At 39.4% G+C, this 13,771-nt stretch overlaps 1 protein-coding gene and 1 long non-coding RNA gene across 3 annotated transcripts in view; one reads left to right on the top strand and one right to left on the bottom strand.

Moving 5' to 3' along the window:
• The window catches only part of jing, a 209,836-nt gene that overhangs the window by 26,472 nt on the left and 169,593 nt on the right, over window positions 1-13,771 (bottom strand). The window lies entirely within an intron of this gene.
• On the top strand, window positions 2,776-3,548 carry LOC135427080 (uncharacterized). The gene is made up of 2 exons (XR_010435981.1): window positions 2,776-2,887; window positions 2,993-3,548. It is a non-coding gene; the product is annotated as an uncharacterized LOC135427080 (long non-coding RNA).

The raw sequence follows: 13,771 nt of genomic DNA, 5'->3' as shown, positions 1-13,771 counted from the left end.
TACAGGGGCGATACGCAAAGCACAAGCGTGCACGGGCAAAGTTTTGCGGCCAATTGTTTGTGGACAATGTTTGGCTTCTTTGACCAGGCAAAATAAAACATGAAAATTGCGCTGGCCTAAGCCGGCACGCCCCCAATGCCCCCTTCGCCCAAGGCTGGCAATTGTTAGAAGCTTGTGAATGGCAAGTTAATAAATTCAAAACACTTGAAATTTCATTTTCGAATATTAAATTTCCAAAGGCGAACCTTAGTCAAAAGGAAAAGCAATAGGAAAAATGCCAAGCGAGCGTGTGGGTAGCCCAAAGCAGACAGCGCTACTGTGTGGCATGTGGCATGTGGCATGGGGCAGGAGTTGCCACGAAGTAGGCACGGAGTAGGAGGTGTGGCCAATGGGCGTGTGTGTCAAGGAGTCTCTCGGAGCGCATTTACATATGAATAGCTGCTGAAAATCAAATGAAAAGCGACTAGCCTGAGCAGGAGCCGCAGCCGGAGAGCCCGAGACGGAGCCACAGGCACCCAACGAACACACACACACACACACACACTCGCCTGACATGTGGCCCCCATGCAAATCATAGGCGCACACACACTCTGCCACTTTTGGTGGCATCCGCAATTCTAGAATTTCATGCTCAACGCTGGCGCAGTCGGAATTGCCAGTGAAGTATTAATGGCAGCATTTGAATAACAATGCAACCACCGCCAAATGCTGTGGGTGCCATTGGCAACGAGGACAACGGCAAAGTTTTCGGCAGCGGCAGCAGCGAGTGGGCGGGGCATGTTGCAAGTGGCGACAAGTGGCCCCAAAAGTGAAAGGCCAATTTGTGTTGCATTTGGTCAGGTGTCAGGCTGCGAGCGTCTATGATTAGCGACTGCTTCCGAAACTTGGCTATCTCCGTGCTCCTCTTTGCTGTTAGATCGAAAAAAGGTGCACAAAAATCAGAGTATGAGCCCAAAAATTTCATTATATTCGGAATTGTGTAGCTCTCAAGTGATGTGTAGTCAAAGTGAAGCGGAACGAGGTTTCAGGAACGGTTTCGAGCAGGGCTCGGACTGGAACTGTTGTAAGATTCCATTGGAAAACCCAGCTTGCTGGCGTACTAATAAAAGCTCCTAACTGATTTTCGATAATTAGCAGCTATTGCTAACTAGCTTTGATGTATAGTATATAATAAGATATAAATATAATTATAATTTGAATTATTTAAGCCTTTTATACCCTGAACCCATTGGGTAAAAAGGGTATAATGTGTTTGTGCAAATGTATGTAACAGGCAGAAGGCAGCATCTCCGACCCCATAAAGTATATATGTATATTCTTGATCAGCATCAATAGTCGAATCGATCTAGCCATGTCCGTCTGTCTGTCCGTCCGCCCGTTAGTATAAACGTGTCGACCTCAGAACCTATAAGAGCTACAGAAATCTTGAAATTTTGAACGTAGGCCCTCCTCGATAATTTACCTATTTCCAAGCAATCGATAAAAATCGATATTGAAGTTCTGTTGTTGAGCAAATCTCTTAGGTTTTAAGAGCTACAGTCACCTCATATTTGAACTGTAGCTTCTGTAATATTATATACAGATCAAGTATCTTTCACATTCTAGCCATCGCCACCAAGATGGTTGAGGGCATCTCCTAGTCGGGCACTTCCGAAAAGAGCAATCTTACTTGTTGTTGCCAATTATGTATAATGCATTAGGTACTTGTTCTTACTTACTCAATTCATGATTTTTAATGAAAAAGAGCTGTTTTTTGCCCCCAGGGACTATTTTCATCATGAATTTAAAAATTTTAAAAAATAACTTGTGAATTTCAGCAACAATTTACTTTATAATGTCTCATTTATAACCAAGACCAACTTTTAAAGCCCAGCTTAAAAACGTGCTAAGGGGCGTAAATCGATACATTTTATTTCTAACTTCTCATTTTTTCATAATCCAATTTAATTTTTTTTTCTGCATGTCAATGCAAAGAAAAAATATAATTTGATCTTTAATTACCATGAGGCTAACTAATTGCTAATGAAATATTTCAAAAGTAGATTAATATAACTTAAAATAATTGTACTTGGAAACTACTTTAAAATTAGCTGATAAACAACCCCGACCAGATTATGCACAGTTGGTTGGATAATTCTTAAGCTGGTTAGTTTTAAAAGCTGATTTTCGAGCAGCTCAATGAGGGATCCATGTGTGGGATCCATGGAAGCATGGACTGTTGCCGAAAACTTGTCTGCGGATTGTGCGAATGCATTTAATTCCCATTGGATGCCTGTTATTAGTGTCTCCTCTGTCTGCCCGAGTTGAGGCGGCACACACAGATCCCGAAAAACTCAACACTCCCTCAACGCAAAGGCTGCGTCTGTCTGTTGTTGTTGTTGGTCAGTTGATTTCTCGGAACATTCGGTCGTTCCACTATGCATAATCAGCATTAAAAAAAGAAATTCAACAGAATTTCGCCAAAGCGAAGAATTCATTTAAGGCTAAATCGAAAAAAGAAATAATGAATACAATTTTTAAGGCCACATCGAAATATGCAAACGTCATTTGGCTGCCGTTAATTATGGTCGTGCCTGGACAAAAGAATAGCATAGGGTGACTGTGAATATATCATTACTATGATATAGTTACCATAAAGTAAGGATCTATCAGATATATAGGAGAATGGAAAGTATAATGAAATAAGTCTAAGCTTTGAACCCGTTATTTGCACTTGTTATACCATATACAATAGTATAGTAGAATAAACTAGTTCATATAACTTTTAAACTTAGCATTCCGGTATAGCCTTGTCATAAAAAATAATATTTAAATTTTTTTACCGTAACATTTAGGGTCGCAATGCTTTATTAGTACAATTTTCTTTTTATTTTTCTTAGCCCTACAGGTAAGTAAACGACCATGGTTTCGCTCAGCTCTAATAGGTCGATCAATTCCGAAAGATATTGGAATGTTAAATGTAAGTCTATCAAGTGCAACTACTTCTATACAGATGGCTCCATTACCTGAGCTAAGGCAACTGATGACTGACAATAAATGGCGCGCTATGGTCGTCAAATAAGCATCATGGAAGTGTGATATGGAAACATGTATCAAATATCCATATATCCGTAGATATATGGATATATCGTAAATTAAAACAAAAATATTGCTTCCTTAAGATTTTTTTCTCAATACTATTGCATCTACTCACCGGAAACTGGATGCCGTGTGGCCCTACATCCAACCGAAACGTAGTTTGGATATATATGTCAGATATATGTATGTCAGAAATATGCTCCTAGATTCGATTGTTTTAGAAGCCCCAGTCCGTTGCAGCCCGGGCACTGCTGTTGTTCTCATAATGATAATCGCCATATTAGCAAGTCTTAGACACTTTTTATATTGTGGACACAAATTCAAAACAATTATCTGGCAGATGGATATCATAATTAGAGAGAAATCCATCTAGACAGTAAGACGTTCAAGTATTTGGAATTGAAAGTTTTTGGAACCCAAAGCATTGTCGATATGTGTCAAAAAATAAAGAAAAAAAAAACCAAACAGTATTTTCAGATCTCAAGTTGTTAAATCTCTAGTAAATTATGGTTAGCTTCTATGGTATAATTCTGGCAAAGATCGTCGTCTTGTTCATTGTGCCTGGTAAGTGTGGCCCACCCTTTGGATGACGGCAGACCTCACGAACTCGAGAGCTCCGGAACTGATGAACCCATCGCCTCTCTGTCTTGATAGGTCTTGACAGTCAGTGCTATGATTGCGCCAAATCGTGGAAAATACATTGCAATACAAGTCAACCCGGATATTATTGCATGCCAGGCACCGAAATATCAAGGCTCGACTTGACGGCCGAACAATTAGCGACCAGCACACCAGATCCCACCCAATTGTTTTCACCCTGTTCGCCCTATCCGATCCGTGTGGGTGCGTATCTACATGGATATCTGTATTTATATCTATATCTTTATTTTTATATATATCTATATCTATATGTCAACATATCTATATATCTATATATATATATATCCATATATCTATATATCTATATATCTATATATCTATATATCTATATATCTATATATCTATATATCTATATATCTATATATCTATATATCTATATATCTATATATCTATATATCTATATATCTATATATCTATATATCTATATATCTATATATCTATATATCTATATATCTATATCTTTATCTATATTTTGTTATTATACATATATCTATATCCATTTTAGAATATATTCAACAATGGTGCTGCTTTTGGTCTGCTGGTGTAGGTTGCCAGGTTGCCATGCATCCGCAGATATATAGGTCTGGAAATCCGTCTAGATTTTGTGACTTCTGCAAGACAAAATGTATCTGCCAAGGTCTATCAGTTTTGGGTGTACAGCCCTGGCATTGGACTTATCTGGGCTGTATAACGTTAGTGATGCATCGTTTTTTCTGATATTTCCCACAGAGATATTGTATAACAGAAGTACTGTAATATTCATTGTATGGTATTGTACGATGTAAGTGCACACAGGCTGCATTGTGTAGAGTGCGTTTCGGGCAACGCCGGGTAACAGCAGCTTCAATATATGTATACAGATGTATTAAATGCCAGTTCCTAAGTAGTCAGCCATTAAAAAAAATTGTTTTTTATTTACTTTTTTCTCGCTTGTAGTTCAGGGCCATTTCAGGTTATGAACGGCTGAAACGACGTGGGAAATGGGACAAAATGAAGCTGCCTATACAATTGAAATGAAACAATAAGCGGAAATAGCCAAACGGCCCGGAGTCTGTCTGTGTGTGTGTCTATGTGTTTTTGTGTTTAAAGTGGAATATGAATACGCAAAAGGCAAATGAAAAGTAAAACCAAAAGCAAAGGCAAGAAAAAAAGTGTCGTAGGCGTTGCCACATTTTGTAGCTGTGTGGGTTCTGTGCGTGCGTGCGTGTGTGTGTGTGCGTGTTTGTGTGAACTACATTTCACTTCACTCGCTTGCTTATTATGATTTGTATTTGTAATCGTATTCGTATTCTTATTCGTATTCGTATTAGTGTATTTGTGTGTGTGTGTTCAGTTATTTGTTTATGCTTCACGTTCGGGTTGTCTGTGGTCAGTTCCTCAGCTCTATTGTCGTTGAAATGTCGCGACGCTTCGCATTGTTTACGTTTATGAGTCGTGCGGAATACGAAGAAGAAGACGTCATGGAACAACGGTTTATCGGAACGCGCAATCAAATTCGAAATGTCTGGCAATACGAAATGCTTGCGTGGGGAATGAAACGCGATGCAGGTGGTTTTTTAATACCGTTTGCTTATCGGTGTAGATCGCCTGGGATTTATTTTTATTTTATTTAATTAGTTTGCATTCAAATGAAGTGTAAAAATGCACTATTGGACTCCGACTTAAGTGTTCTGGGCGTAACGAATATTTATCTTTGTCAAATTAAAGTAGTTGGCTTCTCGGAAGGCAAAGGTATTATGTATTTTCCGTAATTGATAGCACTCTACATTTTTCTCAGGTCCTTTTTCACAGGTTCCCGTCAAAGTTAACAGTGCAGTGTTGCCACCCGTTCTAGCCTGTCTCTTGTTAGTTTGGCAATTAAAAAAGAGTTTCTCATGGCATTTAGACAAAGTCCATATGACGTACTTGTTGAATAATTGAAAACATTTTGCAGTTTATTCATTCATGTGTATTGCCTGCCCCATATGTGTTGTATAATAACACACATTTGACCGATATACCGGCAATTATCTTTGATAACTGGCCGTTGTCGCATTTAAAATATTTATGCGCTGCCCACTTGCAATTATCTTCACCTGCTTGCGGGTTTTCCATTCAATTTTAGTACTTTGCTCTAAATTGGAATTATTGAATTTCTTATGAGGTGGCAACGTCGTCGGGCAGTATAAATATTAAATTCGCAGCAGTTATATATCTTGAGTTAATAATAGAGAAAACTTTTTTGCATACTTTAGATTAGATTAGGCATTAGGGTTCTATTATTATAGCCAATTTTCTACAGTTAGATATAATTTTTTAACAAAGTGGCAACGCTCACTTAACGTTTCTTGTTCTAGTTTTTTGTTTTTGCCTAAATAAGGCTGCCAGCTGGTTTAATATTACACACAAACATATTGAAAAACAGATTTGTCATCTCAAATATTGAAGAAATTGAAAAGTTGATTAGAGAAATTTGTAAGATTAAGTTCGAGGCTTGCTTTTAGGTCTTATATGTATCTAGTACAGGCATATTGCTTGCCAAGTTGACAGGTAAACACAACTGTCACCCCATGTGAAGCCATGCAACTAATACCAATGGCAAACTCCAACCCCGATGCCGAACCGTCTGTCAATCTGGGGGACACTATCGACTAAATGGCACTATGCCCACTAGAGCTATGTATTTATTTCCCCGACAATTTGTTGTCGTGGGGTGCATCTAATGAAATTAAATGTATCAAAGACAGCAACAACTGAGTAAACACAGCAGCAGCGCAGGGAGTGGGTGGTAGGGGATGAGGGGGGAGGGGGGGGGGCTAGAAACTTGAACTGAAGGCGAGCTGAAATCGTTGCCGGCCAATACACTTGAGTGATTGAACATCAAGAGAAGTTCAGGACCAGCAAACAGCGGCGAGTAATCAGCGCCGAGGCAACCAGAGCCAAGCAACAAGAGGCAGGAGCTGTTGGCAGAAAGAGTGAGGGGGGGGGGGGTGGGGGGAGCTGGGCAACTGTAGAACTGGCGGACTCAGGAACTCGGACTGGGCCACTAAGTGAGAGAATGTCCCAAGACTGTTTGGTACGTGACTAGGAACATTATTGTTTGCTTATCTACACTTAATTGCTTCTGGCTACACTTAATAATATGGTATTGCACACACACACACACACTCGCACACATACACATACACACTTGTACACTCAGGCAATAGCCACAACGTCATCGTCTTTTGGTCTTACGGCTCTCGTCATTGTGGTGGCCGTGGCTAAAGTTGCCTGTTGCCCCCGCCACGCTTCGCTCTGCTGCCGATGCCGCTGCTGCTGCTGCTGCTCAAAGCCCGCCTCCTGCTTCAACTTGTCGTCGTCTTGAGGTAGGGGCAGAGGCGGCGCGGGTGCGCTGCGTTGCTGTTGCTGTTGTTGCCGCCTTGGCCGCATTGTTTGTTCAGTTTTTATACCCTTATAATTTTGTCATGAATCGTGTCACGCCTGGCAGCAAGCATTTGCAAGTCCTTAAGTCTATATATGTTCTTGATCAGTATCTAGAGGCAAGCTGATAAAGTAATATTCCTCTCTCTAAAACTTAATCTAAGAAAACTTTCTTATCAGTCCGGAAATTTGGAATATAATATATATCGGAAACACCCGAATCGCACCATTTTATTAGATAGTTGTTATAGCAAGGATCAGTCGCAAATAGATATTAAATATAAGTTAAGTCTTACGTGGTACTATATCATACTACATCATACTCTATCATTCTATATCATACTATATGATGGAGCAAATAACATTCACATAACTGAGTTTCGTTATGGAATACTTTTCTTTTTCCCTCAATAACTTGATCAAAATCCAAAAATGATATAACTACAAAACCCTATTGAATCGTGCTATTATATATTATTTATAATATATGTATATAGGAGCAATCGATCAAGCCTCATGTCTGGCAGGGTATTCAAGCTTCGGCGTGCCGCAGTTAGCCGTTTTCTACTTGTTCACTTTGCGTTGGTCTTCGTCATCGCCGTTGCTTCTTCTTGTTTATTTTTTTCTTCTCTTTATTCAGCTTGAGATTTGTTGCACCATAAAAAAAAAGGTGGGGTAAGGAGCGGGGTTTGGGAGCAGGGTTTTGAGCTTCTCGGAGATTTCTGGTTGCCGCCGTCCGAGTCCATGCGGCATCGCCTAGTCAGCGAGCTGGGCTATTTGTTTGCCGCGCTGCTTTCTGTCCATTCGTGCGGCTGTCTTCTTGCTTTTCCATTTTTTTTTGTGTGCCATGAAAAATTTCATTGGAATTGGTTTTTATTGTGGGCCTCGTCGTTTTGATGGATTTTCGGTAGGTACAAATTGTCTGCTGCTAATGGAGCATGAGGCACTTGCCTGTCCATGTGTGTGTGTGTGTGTGTGTGCGAGCGAGGGGGTGTTTGAGTGTGAGTGTGTGTGGGTTGCTTTATAGCATCAAATTTTGTGGATTTTCCGACAAGGATCATTAAGTCACTGAAAGATCTAAGCACCTCGACTGATGTGTCAGTTAGACCCGCTTATGCTGACCCGCGGGTTCAAAAGGCAACTTTGACAGGTCGAGCAACATTTTATTAGGTCTGTTTTTCCAAGTATTTGTTTCTGGTGCTTTCTGAAAGACTCTTAAAATGCTTTAACAAGTGTTTCAGTGCTGACAACTTGCTGTTTAAGGGAAATTGATTTACTGGAGTTGGCCTTAGATAGTTAAAATTGCCAAGTTAAGATAAAATTCTTTCTAACACTTTTTAACTTTTAGAAATTTATCAAAACAAACTCGATTTTGATACGAAAATGTTTGTGTAAGCTTTTTTTTATATCCTGAAAGTCCCATTGAATGTGGGTAAAAAGAGTAGAATGTATTTGTGCAAATGAATATAAGAGGCAGAAGGGAGCGTCTCCGTATATATATTTTTGTCTAAGCCATTGATAGATATATTATCGATATCGAAACCCTGTCTTTTGAGCAAATCTGTAAGGGTTTAAGAGCAAGGGTCACCAAATTTGACGTGTAGTTTTCAGAATAGTATATTCAGATTAAGTATCTTTCGTTTTACATCTTATGACCTCTAACTAGTTTGATTGGTTTTTAAAAATAATTAAATTTGTGAACGGCTTTTAAGGTGTCTGTCTTTATATTTTTCTTAAAACCTTATCCTCGAAGAATATTCCTCACAGCTTGGTTGAAAAATATATTTTATTTTAAATTTTATTTAATGTATTTCTAGCATATTGTAATAATGCAGCAAATAATTAGAAAGAAATAGAAAATGGGACTGAATTTTTTTTAGTTTTTATAAAATTGAAAAAGATAAAACTCTAGAAATATTTATATAGACATTAAAACACATTCAAACACAACTCCCAATGCATATTTATAAAATTGTGAGCTTGCAGTTAAGAGTCTTAAATACGTTTGCATTATGGCAGCTTGCACCAATTTCGAGTGGTTGTTCTTCTCTTCTTCTTTTATATAACATCGTTCTTATTTCATAGACATTCATGTGTAATCACTCAAATTTTGAACCCAATATCGAAATGTTCGATCAATCCAAGATCTATCCATCAAATCGAACGCAAGAGGCACGCCTCTTCCTGTGGCTTACTTCCACGTACATATCTGACTCTCACACACACACATAGATTCACACTAACTCACACACACTAACACACACACTGAGTCGGACCACACATCAGCTTCACCCTCTGACAGTTTACTCCCCTCGGCATTGCTCTCCCTTTCACACAATTTACACCCCTCTTGCTGCCTGCGGCTCTCCCTTTCGCAGCCATCAATCTTGAGTGCTAATTGTTACGAGTTTTTCCACCCCGCCCCCTCTAGCTATTCCCCTCCCTCTCCCTCTCCCTCTCGCACTCTGCCTGCTGGCTTATCCCTGGTCTCTGGTCTGGACAGCGACTCGCATCGGTTTTGCTGTCAGCTGTTCGGCACAGCAATTGAGAATGGAAAATGGAAAATTCCTCACGCTGTGCCAATAGACTCGAATGACAATTGCTAATTTAGCGCTGCGATGACTTTAGAGAGTTTTCTTTACCATTCTTCAGCCCGCTGCTCTGCTCGGTAGCTGCAATTTGGGGGCGTGTCGGCGCCCGGAAGTGCGTGACTTGCAATGGTTGACGCCCCCTTGGACCCAAGCACCAAGAGTGTGCATGTGCGTGTGTGTGTGTATGTGTGTGTGTGTGTGTGTGAATTGGAGTATGCCTGCAAGCCAGCTGGGAAAATTGTGTGATTGGCAAAGGGGGGGGGGGGCGGTGGGGGGAAACTGTAATCGGGCCAATAAGCATTTCATTGACAGGACTTATTGAGCCGCTGCTGCATATGCCCCAAAAAACTTCAATGAAAGCCAAGAAATCGAATATATGAGCACAGGCAAATCCCCAAACCTGCCCCCCCCCCCCCACCCCTTGCCCACCTCTCCACCATTCACTCACTTAACCCTCGAAAGCCCGTCAACAACATGTGGGCCCAAGGCGCACATGCAAGGCCTCCTTTGCCTTTTGGTTCGCGTTCCTCAACGCCCGACGCCTGTCATAATATAAAGAGGGCGGGCGTTTCCAGAAATAAACCGGATATTATTGTTGTTGCTCTGCTCGCATTTCTCAAACGTTTCTCCAACTTTGAGTTCGATTTCGTTTCGTATTTGTATTCTTTTCATATTTGCTGTCCAGCATAAAAATACTTCCCCAATAGTTCTAAACATACTGTGAGTTCCGGAAGTATAAATCAATGGACCTCCCCCGACCCCTAAGCGCAGCGAAAGTGAGTTCCTTGGGCAGGTCTTAAAATGAGTGACAGTTTGATCTTCTCTCCGCCCAACTCGTTTGTTATTTCCTTGAGCTAACTTACGTTTGATATTATTAAATTGGCTTCTTAAATCGTCAGTTTAAAGTTCTTGAATAGGATTGCCTTACCTGCAATGAAAATAGGAGAAGAAAATGTTTTTTGTTTTTAAGAAATATTCAGAAGTAATAATAATGAAAGGTAACAAGCTCTATGTTTAAGCTGTAAGATTATTATTCTTTTATAATCTTCGAAATTAAAGAGCTATAGATACGATAAATAAAAGGTCAGTGTTTGGTTTCACGGTTTTTATCAATACTTTAAAGTTCCACTAAAAATTAGTTAATTAGAATTTCTGATTTGAACCGATCCAGATTGCAGCTTCAGATTGTATATATATATATATGTATATATAAAGGTATATATATGGGTTATTAAAGCAAGATCTTGCATAGGATCCCCGTAAACATAATATATATGAATCATGGGCACAAATATATGGACTCCATTAAGAACATATTTATCTTAAATATAGACTTTAACTATATTGTGAGTTTCATGTTATCAAAGTTAGGCTAGACCCGGACCTTGAGCCAGCTAAACTAAGATTTAATATCATTAATATTATTAGAATTTCAAGTAAATAAGAGTAAACAAAAAAACCCAATAAAATAAAGATTTAAGAAAGTTTCGATAGTATTTAATCTGCAAGAATTTTGATAACTATCAAAACAAGCTCAAAATTCAGCTTGAAGCATTTGGGTGCAGGCATGCCATAATATTATGATATCATAGGAGGGCGGGCAACTCATAAGAATACGACAATTTAAAATGTAAATTAAACAATTATTTTTGGACAATTCACGTGCCGTTCGTAACTTTCTAACCAGAAACTGGCCAGACATCTGTGCATTGCAATCAAAACGGGAACAATAAGCCAGATCCGGGCTACGGCTGGATGTTTGCCCCGACTAATCCCACGCAAGACCCGGCGATTAACCGAGCCGCACTGGAAATTTGCAGTCCAAAAATAACGCAGATAACAACAACAGATACCAGACAGAGGCAGAGGCAGAGGCAGAGGCAAAGGCAGCAACAGGAACAGGAACAACATTAACAAAAGAGACCACGAAATGTGGGCACAAAATGCGAGTAAAACAATTCCAATTAAAACCAGGGGCTGGGCCACGGCAGCGAGGGCAGATACAGATAGATATGCAAGTAAAGGAAATGCACGCATATCCATTTGGCCAACAGGCCAAAAGGTCGGAGGCCAACAACAACAAGTCAGCGCCAGAGTTGCCAATGTCTCTGCAGCCCTGAGGGCTGCATTTGGCCCGAGACAAACGCCGCGCAGCTCGCAAACAGACAGAAAACTATATATATACATATATAAATATATATTGAGTGAGATTAAGGTGTACAAAAGTTGTAAAAACACACCACAAAAGTCAAAGGGTTAAGTTGCAAAGTTGAACGACTAAAATAGATACCCTGTATAGGGGGGACAGAGAAAAAATTCAAATTTAAAAAAGTTATATTTATATATAAATTTGTTTAATTGTATAAGTGCTCGACTTTATCTGGAATAATGTTTTATTAAGTATTTGATATAGTTTTATATCTGAAATTAAATGTCACTAGAAGTGTAAATTTTGTGTGATTTTTGTTTATTTGAACGATTATATTTATGTTGTTTTATTTGATAATTATTTAATTATTTAATACTTCTATGTTATTTTATTAATTTTTATTTTTTTTGACTATGACTAAGTCTAATACATATTGATAAGATTTTATTCTTTATTTATATTTCATGCTTGTTTATTATTTTTAATTAATTAATTTTTTTATGTTTTACTTATTTATTTATTTTATTCGTGACTTAAACTAAGAGTGCAGTATTTCAATTTGATTTTTATTCATTTATTTTCACACTTGGACTATGAATGCAGTACTTATTTTAAAGATTCAATTTTTTATATCAATTTTGTTTCATTTATTTATTTTTATTTGACACTATTTTACTAAGTCTAAGAGCGCAGTACTTTTTTTGAATATTTTGTTTTTAATTTTTATTTTTAATTTGTTTATTTGTTAGATACGGTAACTATTCTGAAGATTTTATTTATTTTGTATTTATTAGACTGAGTAGACTGAGTGCAGAACTTGTTTTGAAGAAACCCACCCAGTCCGGATAAATATCTTTTTTATTTTGCTCCAATATAATGTAATTTAAAATTGAATCAAACAGGATATTGACTTTGGGTCAGTTCATGTTGATATTCTCTCACTTTCTCTCTTACTCTTTTCACGTTCTTTATTCTCAATCTCACACTCTATTCTCGGCATTTTCTGCTTCTTCTCCACTCTTACCGAAACAGTCTTAGGTTTTGGCTCTTTCGATATATATTTATTATTCTGACTAGCCTAAATTTCTAAAAAAAAGTTTAACCGCTTCTTACATTTTACTTAACCCCCTTTAACAATATACCCGACTAGCCTCAATTTAAAGGGTGCACAAAGCACATAGCGTAAAACAGCAGTGAAAATGCACTACAAAAATTAGGCTGGGGTTGTGGTGCGAGTAGCAACAACTGTTAAACTCCCACGATGTCAATACACTGCACGGAAAAATCAACCCCAAATATGGACCCAAACCTTCGCAAATTGTGGCGCCGCGCATAACCCCTGGCTGGCCAAACTCAATGATGCTTAAGCCGTAGCTAAAGCTATTGAACGGCCAGAGCGCAGAAAGAAAGGGAGGGGGCGGGCAGAGAGGTGGCTGGTCAACGCCTTCATTTGCGCGCTTTGCCGTGGCGGTCAATCAGTTTACAACAATAACAACATCTGAAGGGTTAACACGTGGTCCACAGGACCGCACGAACAGGACCAGCCCTGGACTCGGACGCGGACTCGGATGCGGAGGTGGACGTGTTGCCAGGCTCACGTGTGCGGCACTTGGGAATGAGCGTCTCGTCAGGTTTTCGGTTAGGCATTTTGTATATTCAATTAGCCCCCGGTTCGCTGCTCGCACATTTCCGTTTCGACGGGCTGGTTCGGCTTGCTGTGGCGTTGCCAGCTAGGCGCTGCCCGCGCTGCCTGCCGGTGCTGCCCACTTGTTTGCATTTCTAATGCAATTTGCGGCTGCAATGCTTTTGTTATTGCGACACACCGCACCACCCAAGCCACCCAAGCCACCCAAACCGCCCAAACGACCCGTCCCGACCCAAGCCCGAACTT

This window comes from Drosophila montana, unplaced genomic scaffold, assembly GCF_035044405.1.
Source record: "Drosophila montana isolate Dmon_TW-CO22-7 unplaced genomic scaffold, ASM3504440v1 contig_2127_1, whole genome shotgun sequence".
NCBI classification, from domain to species: domain Eukaryota; kingdom Metazoa; phylum Arthropoda; class Insecta; order Diptera; family Drosophilidae; genus Drosophila; species Drosophila montana.
This window is presented reverse-complemented; position numbering and strand designations above follow the sequence as displayed.